At 35.0% G+C, this 10,000-nt stretch overlaps 2 pseudogenes; both read left to right on the forward strand.

Annotated features, from left to right (window-relative positions):
- The window catches only part of LOC137650881 (neuronal acetylcholine receptor subunit alpha-10-like), a 178,107-nt pseudogene that overhangs the window by 21,897 nt on the left and 146,210 nt on the right, over positions 1-10,000 (forward strand).
- LOC137650435 (neuronal acetylcholine receptor subunit alpha-9-like) overlaps positions 1-10,000 on the forward strand; it is a 111,601-nt pseudogene that overhangs the window by 5,810 nt on the left and 95,791 nt on the right.

Genomic DNA, 10,000 nt, shown 5'->3' on the forward strand with positions numbered 1-10,000 from the left:
CCTCAAATATTATGCAGACGAAAATCCTCAAAGTACCGGGGATCAATTTCACCTCTCGCTCTAACCTAGGTTACCGAATACGAGAAACTATGGATTCTCTGGCTCTCTCGAAGTAGGACGATAGAATAAGTCACCTCTCTCTCTCTCTCTCTCTCTCTCTCTCTCTCTCTCTCTCTCTCTCTCTCTCTCTCTCTCTCTCTCTCTTCTCGTGATATCATAATTCTGTCATGTTAAAGTCTTGAAATATCCTGACCTGCTTTTCTATTTATGTCGAACAGTAGTCTGCTTTTTGAAGGTTTCTTCACACAAACTAAAACTCTTTGATTCATAATGATAATGAAGGTCTCAAATTGAATAAATTTTGCGTTCTATATCTCTTCATACTCTAATATACACCCGTATATATATATATATATATATATATATATATATATATATATATATATATATATATATATATATATATATAAATATGTATATATATACAGTATATATATATATATATATATATATATATATATATATATATATATATATATATATATATATATATATATATTATACAGGTGTATATCAGTGACCAGGGAAAAGTGGATTTAGCTACTTAGATAAAGAGATATATTTGTAAATGTGGGTATGTACGTATGTGACCTGGGGAAATCAAACTAGATAACTTGTTCATTAATTACAAACACACACACATATATATTTATATATATATACACACACACACACACACACACACACACATATATATATATATATATATATATATATATATATATATTTCAAATAAGCCATATATTTTATTACATTGAAGTGTGGATTCTCTTAACGACCTCAATGACCTCGGGATCAGAGCCCCAGGCGAAATCACCCAAAGACTCTAATATCTGACCAGCCGGGTTTCGAACCCTAGTCCAGGATATTTGTATGACAGTGACCTTACCACTTAGCCAGGAAGTAAGGTCATTGTCATGCAAGTATCCTGGACCAGAGTTCGTAACCCGGCCAGTCAGATACTATAGTCTTTGAGTGACTTCGCCTGGGGCTTTGATCCCGAGGTCGTTAAGAGAATCCAGACTTTAATGTATTGAAATATATGGTATATATGAAATTAGAAAAACACGTTTAAATGTGGAAAATTTATCAATATATATATACACACACACACACACACACACATATATATATATATATATATATATATATATATATATATATATATATATATATATATATACAGTACATATATATATATATATATATATATATATATATATATACATATATATATATATATATATATATATATATATATATATATATATATATATATATATATATATATATCAAATAAGCCATATATTTTAATACATTAAAGTCTGGATTTTCTTAATGACCACAGGATCAGAGCCCCAGGCAAAATCACCCAATGACTAGAGTATCTGACCGGCTGGGTTTCGAACCCTAGTCCAAGATACTTGTATGACAGTGACCTTACCACTTAGCCACGAAGTAAGGTCATTGTCATGCAAGTATCCTGGACCAGAGTTCGTAACCAGGCCAGTCAAATACTATAATCTTTGAGTGACTTCGCCTGGGGCCCAGATCCCGAGGTCGTTAAGAGAATCCAGACTTTAATGTATTAAAATATATGGCTTATTTGAAATATATATATATATATATATATATATATATATATATATATATATATATATATATATATATATATATATATATATATATGTATATATATATATATATATATATATATATATATATATATATATATATCACCACACGTCTTTCTCCCCCTTTTCTCCCCTGAAGGAGATGAGTTTACCAATCACATGTCCTATTATTGATCCCAAAAGACGCTGTTACCAATTTGGAGACAGGTGTATTGGTGGGTAGTAGTTCGAGAGACATCCACGGACCTAGCAAACGTCCATATTGTATCTGAGTGTGTATGAAATGCCATATGTTTTAACGATATGCCTTATAAAAAAGTTATGCAGAACATTCTAGATGTATCAAAGCTATACGTTCTCTCTCTCTCTCTCTCTCTCTCTCTCTCTCTCTCTCTCTCTCTCTCTCTCTCTCTCTCTGTCAACTACCCATGTTTATAACGGGGTAAAATATGCAAGGAAGGTCATAAAAACATTTGTAATATTCAGGTTACCAAAGGCAGCAACTGCCATTTGAAATAATACTGCTCAAGTTATAGATCCCTTCGATAACTGACCGATCCAGATGGGTGTTAGACATTCCATTAAAAGATATCCTCCACAGTCACTGAATAATCCAACATATCCTCTGCATATTGCCCAGCTCTCCTATCCTTCTGACAACACTGGATAAACAGCATCCTTCACCCCAGCCTTCTGTAAGATTTATTATGACAACTCATCTACATATGATCCTCAGTAACTAACGTCTTGAGTATTTTCACGGAAGATGTCTAATTACATATGGCAAGATTATGTGCCTATCGGGAGCAGTATTAGTTACACTAACTAAACTATAACCTTTTTACATCCAGTTCACTAACATTAAGAGTTTGGCCTTTATTCCACTATCTCTCTCTCTCTCTCTCTCTCTCTCTCTCTCTCTCTCTCTCTCTCTCTCTCTAAAACTCCTGCGTTGCTTCCCTTGGCACTTCCACAATCTGTCGCTAAAACTTCACTCGCGTTTAATACTCAGATTGAGGATCTCCGTTTTCTATAACATAACTCACTTGTCATAACTATTGCAAATCTTGCCTCTCTTCTCTGCTACTTTCTGCTTTTATTGCTTACAAAATTCTATGGGCTGAATCTTTCCCCTACTATTTTATTTCTGGTCAATGTATTTACAATTTTCCAACCCTTATTTGAAAAGAATACTTGGAATGGGTTGATGTAAGATATGTGAATGTGTTACTTCAAATAGTATGTACGTAAAATGGAGTCTGGTAGAAGAAAATGCTGCTATTGTAAGGTTATTTAGCTCACAGAAACGGGGAAGGGTAGTTGTGTTGGGTAATTTAAATATAAATGTAGACACCAGCCACCCGTTTAGCTACTACCGCTAGAGAGTTAATGAATCTTTTGACTGTCGATACCGTACTACATTGAACCACTCTCTGATTACGGCTTATTTTCCTTTGCCTGTACATGCATCGAAACAGCGAATAATCTGGCCCATTCTTTACACATTCTCCTCTTTCCTCATACATCCGACAACATTAAGGTAACTGAAAAATTCTTCTCCCCTCTTGGGGTAGAAGAGACTCTAGTTATGGTAAGCAGCTCTTCTAGAAGAAGGACATTACAAAATCAAGCCATTGTTCTCTAGTCTTTGGTTGTGCCATACCCTCTGTACCAGGGCCTTCCACTGTCTTGGATTAGAATTCTCTTATTAAAGGGAACACTCAGGCACACTATTTTATCTGTTTGCTTATTTCCTTTCCTCACTGAGCTATTTTCCCTGGTTGGCCCCTTGGGCTTATAGCTTATAGCTTATAGCTTCCTGCTTCTCCAATTAGGATTGTAGCTTAGTCAGTAATGATAATCATAAAACAATTGGCAACCGTTAGAAGTGAACATAAATGTAGATTTTTATCCAAAGAATCTCAGAGAAGAACTTGTTTGTTGGGAATACATGGGTTCCAACAAAGCATATACATAAGATTTTTGAAAAGGGGTATATGTTAAAAAAAATATTTATTTCATTGTACATATTTTACAGAATACAGTAATTATAGATGGAAGAATTAGCTAAATATAGTCTAAAATTAGAAGGTAATTGTGACCGACAAAACAGGAGTTAAATATGTCCGTGGAATAACTGACTTAGGGTTGAGGTATCCCATGAGAAACGTCCCTGTCTCGCATTATGTTGGACGGTAGTTGAGGCACCGATCAAACTCGAAAGTTTCTTGTAGTTTCTGCAAACGTACTGTCTTTGTGAGCTAGGAGTGATGAGTTTGGAGGAACCTATAGGCCTTACCTGCTAAGTCATCAGCAGCGATTGCCTGACCCTCCCTGGTCCTAGCTTGATGTAGAGGGGATTTGGGAGCTGATCATATGTAGTGTTAATAGTAAACAAGGATATGGTTATCAGAAGGGAAAAAAGATATAAGTGAAAGTAAGATACCTGGGACACAATGTTGTTGAGTAAAGCACGGAAGATTTATTGTAAGATTTTGATTCAGAAACTAAGACAGATGACATGAGAATTGAGATTGTTATTTCTAATTCCAATTTCCAAATTTTGTCTTTCATATCGAAGAGAGTAAAAACATTACCGAATCTATATCTACGAATATAAAATGAAACGCTCTTGGGCAAATGAATGATCATCTTGCTAGATATTAATAGTGTAGTGTAGTGAAGCAAAGCGTATATTATATACTTTTCTTTCCAAACGAACCTTTTCTCTCCTCTCAGTTGGACCTTATGAAGCAGATGGACGGACACATGTCCAACTACCAAAGCAACGGAGAATTTGACCTGGTAGAGTTCACAGCAATGAAGAACATCACGTATTATTCCTGCTGCCCCGACCCTACCCAGATATAACCTTCACCATAAAACTGAGAAGGAGACCCATGTTTTATGTGTTCAATCTCATCTTGCCTTGCGTTCTAATTAATGGCACAGGTGAGTTTAGCTCATTGTAAGGAAAGTAGTTCTTAAAATTTCTCTGAACGCTTTAATTAGGTTTTCATCAAGAAGATAAAGCCTGACTGCACATTGTGTCTGTTTGTTTGCCACTTTGCCATGATTTTTTTTTTTTTTTTTTTTAGTGTACAAGCATATGTGTTATTTTGGAATGTAAATCCTTTCCCCCCCCTTTTCCTATGGTGTGCTATCAGGAGGAAAAAATGTTTAGTGTCAAATAGGGATCAAAGCGAAAAGAATACAGTATACTGTATGAAGGCGCTGTTGAATCATGTCTCCTTTCTGGAAGTAATACTTTGGTAGTAAAGACAACGAAAGAAATAATGACACCTAAGCTGTTGAGACGAAGACCTCGCTTACCATAAGTGAATTAAATGTAAGAATTGTAATAACGAATAATGAAGAACGAATAAGAGTGAGAGAAGTGTTGGCAAGACAACGCGCCCAGGATAGGAGTGAATGATGCAATGTGTTTACGAGGGCTCGATCCGCTGTTGATGAGCCATTGCTGCATGTGTACTAAGCAGCTAATGTTGTGGAAGTATTCTACAGAGGGATAAAATGTCAGTATATAAATTATGAAAAGTGTAGTGATTATTCTAAACCACTTAATGTTAAATGAAAAACACACACGCACACACATACACACACACACACACACACACACACACACACATATATATATATATATATATATATATATATATATATATATGTATATATATATATATATATTTATATATATACACGTGTGTGTGTGGGCGTATGAGTGTGTGGGTGTGTGTTTATATATATACTGTATATATATATATATATATATATATATATATATATATATATATATATATATATATATATATATATATATATGTATATATATATATATATATATATATATAAATATATATATATATATATATTTATATATATATATATATATATATATATATATATAAATATATATATATATATATATATATATATATATATATATATATATATATATATATATATATATATACATGTTATGGGTGGACATAATACTTTTAAAGGGAGATGTCTAAAAGACAAAAATATCTATTCCCAGTGTAAGCAGCGAGGCGAGACGAGATTCGACTTGGCCCTGTTTGTGCAATTCTGTCATCTCTTCATTTTCATCAGCATTTTGGAAATAAACCAAGCCTCGCCGAGAGTGCCTGCCGTGATAAGGAAACTATCTTGCTTGACCAAGATGTCATCGTCTTAATTAGTGGAGTCAGCATATTTTGAGAAATCGAGCCTGAGGGAAATCCTTGTTTAGGATATACAGTATGTCATCATGGAAAGACACGTGCTGTCCTTTCGTTACGACTTAACACGTGGTCCGGATAGCATCAGGAATTTCTTCTAGAAACTTCCATGGCGTGATCGAAGTGGGCGTTTTTGAGGAAGCCAATAGATATGCAGAATTGTTAAAAAAAACACCTTCTATGGAGATGACCACTGCCCACTGTAATTAACTCGCCCATACATGGGTATATAAACTTTGAGGGAGATAGGACAGGACATAGGACAAGAGAGGAACTATGTCCGAAGCAGATGAGAATTAAGTCCTAACGAGATAAGAAGCAGAGAAGACCAGAAGTCTGATAGAGCCAGATTCTATGTACGAGAAGAAGAGATAAATTGAAGCAGCCAGCCCTCCCTGCTTGTGACAAGAAGTAGCCAACACTGCCTGCAGCCTGCCTTCGTTCAACAGTATCATCGAATCCTTGGAAGAAGACCTCTGATGTCCCTTCTTGATGCCACCCCTTTTGTGACGTCTTCGAATACGGTCATCGTGCCAGTTTCATCTGAACTTCAGCCGCCCTTCTGCAACGTTCTCAAGCCTGAAGTCTTCGTACCAGTATTGTCTCAGCAGCTGCAGAAAACTATTCCTAAGTATTTCTACCTTATTGACTGTTCCCCCTTACTGTTGATGTTTTGATTGGTTTGGTTTGTCAGTTAAAGTAACGGAAGAAGTAACATTGGTTTTCTTTTTAAGTTTGTGAATATACGTGTTGTTTTTTTTTTGTGTGTGTTTCTTTTTATATTCATTTCCCATATTTTGATCGGTGTTGTTAATATTCATTTTGCTTATTAAAAGAACCTGTAACGCTTTTAAGATCGTAACAGTTGGCGACCTTGCCAGGATTTTTAACAACGTAACCAATTGAAACAGGGAGAATATAGAAAGAAGCAGAATGAGGGAGATTACAAAAGATTTGATAGCTTCAGGTAAACTTCTAAGTCTAGATGGTGATGCTCTCCGTGAGTATGTTTTTAAGAGAGAACAGGAAGTGTTTGAGAGAGACGAAAGAGCAGCTGAAAAAGAAGAAAATGAAAGACAGCGAGAAGAAAATGGAGAACAGCGATAAGAAAATGATAGACAGCATAAGCATGAGTTAGAAATTGCTCGTTTAAGGCAAAATCTTCATAATAGTCCGCCAGGTAGCAGACCAGGAAGTAATGCGTCAGGTAGCAGACGGGGTAGTAATTCATCATTAAGCGATGATTCTTATCATTTAGGTATGGGTTCAGTGTTGAAATTAGTTCCAAAGTTTGATGAGGAAGATGTAACAAAATATTTCATGTCTTTTGAAAAGTTAATGAACAGAGTAGGTTGTCCCAAAAACAAGTGGACTTTGTATTTACAGTCAGTCTTAAGTGGTAGGGCACTTTCTGTGTATAGTTATATGTCTGAGGATGAAAGTGAAGACTATGATATCGTGAAAGAAACTGTTCTTAGTGCATACAGGTTAGTACCAGAGGCGTACCGTAAGAAATTTAGAAGTTTGAAAAGAGATGAGAGCAGTACTTATGTAGAATATGGAAAGAAGTTAGAAAGATCATTTGGTGATTGGTTAACTTCTGCTGAAGTAGATAGTTTTGATGATCTCAAGAACTTAGTTTTGTTAGAAAAAATTCAAAGATAACATATCTCCAGACATTTAAGCTATATATAGAAGATAGGCGTGAAAAGTCTTTTACAGATGCAACAAGGTTGGCAGATGAGTACAGTCTTACTCATAGTTTAAGTGATAGTAAGAAGAAAAATAATCCTTCTTTTAGTAAGATGCAATATATTAAGAGTAGTTATAGCAATAGTAATACAAGGAAATATGATTATCATTATTATTGTTATACATGTGGAAAACCAGGTCATACTGCCAAGTTTTGTAAGAGCAAATGGGAAGGTATAGTTCAGAGATAATTTGTTATCGATGTAATAAGAAAGGGCACATAGCACGGAATTGTATAGTACAGGAGAAGAATGTCGTCTGAAGGTGTAGTTTTTTCGCTTGAAGGGGAGGATTCGAGAGAAGTTATCTTGCTTAGGGACACCAGAGCACCTGTTTCCCTTATTAGGAAAGAGTGTGTGCCAAAAAGGGCAAAAATCAGTATGAAAGAAAAGTTATGTTAGGTGGGTTTTTGAATACTTGCGTTGTTTGTCCTTTGTTGAAAATGAACTTGAAAAGTCCGGGATTGTCAAGATAGGTAAAAGTAGCAGTTGTAGACTATTTGCCAGTTGACGGCGTTGACATTATTGTTGGTAATGATTTATCTATATCCAAATGTGTGAATCCTGTTTTAAGTAAGGTTCCAGTGCCTGAAATGGTAGTAACTAGGTCAGGTTTACATACAGATATAGACTACGGTCATAATTTGTTCGAGGATTCGAACGTGTGTGACGGAGGTGGTGAGGTTGATCTTAGCAAGTGTGGGCTGAGAAGACCGACTCCATCAGTGTTAACAGTGTTAGCCAAGTTGATGATGTAGCTGTTGAGAGTAGTGACGTAGACGTAGTCGCTGTAGTGGATTCAAGTAATAGTTACTGCAATGGTTTAGGCACTAACATTTTGAACAGAGATGAGCTAATTAAGTTTCAGAGAGAGGATATAGAGTAATTAATAATTCCTAGGAAGTTTTGCGAATTTATTCTGAAATTAGCACATGATGATCAAGGACATTTAGGGTTAAATAAAACTTTCAAGTGTATAAGTAAGACTACTTTTGGCCCAAGATAAAAAGTGACGTTAAGAGATATGTATTAAGCTGAAACGAATGTCAAATTGCTGGTAAACCTAAATCAAGTAATTCCCAGTGCTCCTTGTGTAATATTCCATCAGTGGGAGAACCTTTTGAGAATGTAGTAATTGATATAGTGGGACCTTTGCCTAGAAGTAAAGGAGGGAATATATATCTAATAACAATCATTGACAGACTAACCGGTTATCCAGAAGCAATCCCAGTAAGAAGCTGCAATGCGAAAACTGTAGTTAAACGCTTGTTAAACTATTTTTTAAAGTTTGGTTTGCCTTGTGTTATACAAAGTGATAATGGCAGTAATTTTGTGTCCAAATATTTCAAAGACAAAATGAAAGAGCTAGGTATCAAACTTGTAACTTCCACACCGTATCACCCAGAGTCGCAAGGAATTGTAGAACGTTTCCATCAAACATTAAAAAGTTGCTTACGAAAATTTTGTAATAACTTTGAACATGACTGGGAAGAAAAACTACCTTTTGTCTTGTTAGCCTTACGATTGGCACCTAATGACACTACAGGATTTAGTCCTTTTGAATTGCTGTTCGGTCACACCACTAAAGGACCGTTAGAAATTTTAAAATGTAAATTAAAGCTTCAAGAAAGTAAAGAAGATTACATTCAGAATTTAAAGAATTACAAGGAGAATTTAAGAAAAGCTTGGAAATTAGCAATAGAAAACGAGAACAACAATCAAGGGGAAACTAAAAGAAGATACGATCTTAAGGCAAAGGAGAGAAATTTCCGTATGGGAGATAAAGTCTTAGTATTAGTTCATAAAGGAGGTCCCTCATTATCTTATAAGTTCGAATGTCCTTTTCCTATTTTAGGAAAATGAGGCAATTTGAATTACTTATTGATATGGGTAGACGTAGAGCTAAGTGGCTGCACATAAACTTGCTAAAGAAATACAACGAACGCCCAGTACCAGTTATAACTGTTGCAGCGAGAAATTAGTTTTGAGAAAAACTCTGATGTGCTTAAGAATTTCAAGTTATTTAACTCTAGCTTAGAAGAAGAAAAAACGGAGTGAATTTTATAATGTTTTTCTAAGTTATCCAGAAACTGTTAGTGATAAATTAGGTTTAACTAATCTTTTAGAACATGATATTGAGTTACAGGACACTAAACCCATTAGACAAAGTCCATATCGTTTGAGTCCAGAGAAGGCAGATTCAGTACGAAAGGAAATTAAGTATATGTTAGATAATGATTTGATAGTTTGAGCGAGAGTGAATGGTGTTCTCCGATAGTTCTAGTAAAAAAGG

This window comes from Palaemon carinicauda, chromosome 12, assembly GCF_036898095.1.
Source record: "Palaemon carinicauda isolate YSFRI2023 chromosome 12, ASM3689809v2, whole genome shotgun sequence".
In the NCBI taxonomy this organism is placed as follows: domain Eukaryota; kingdom Metazoa; phylum Arthropoda; class Malacostraca; order Decapoda; family Palaemonidae; genus Palaemon; species Palaemon carinicauda.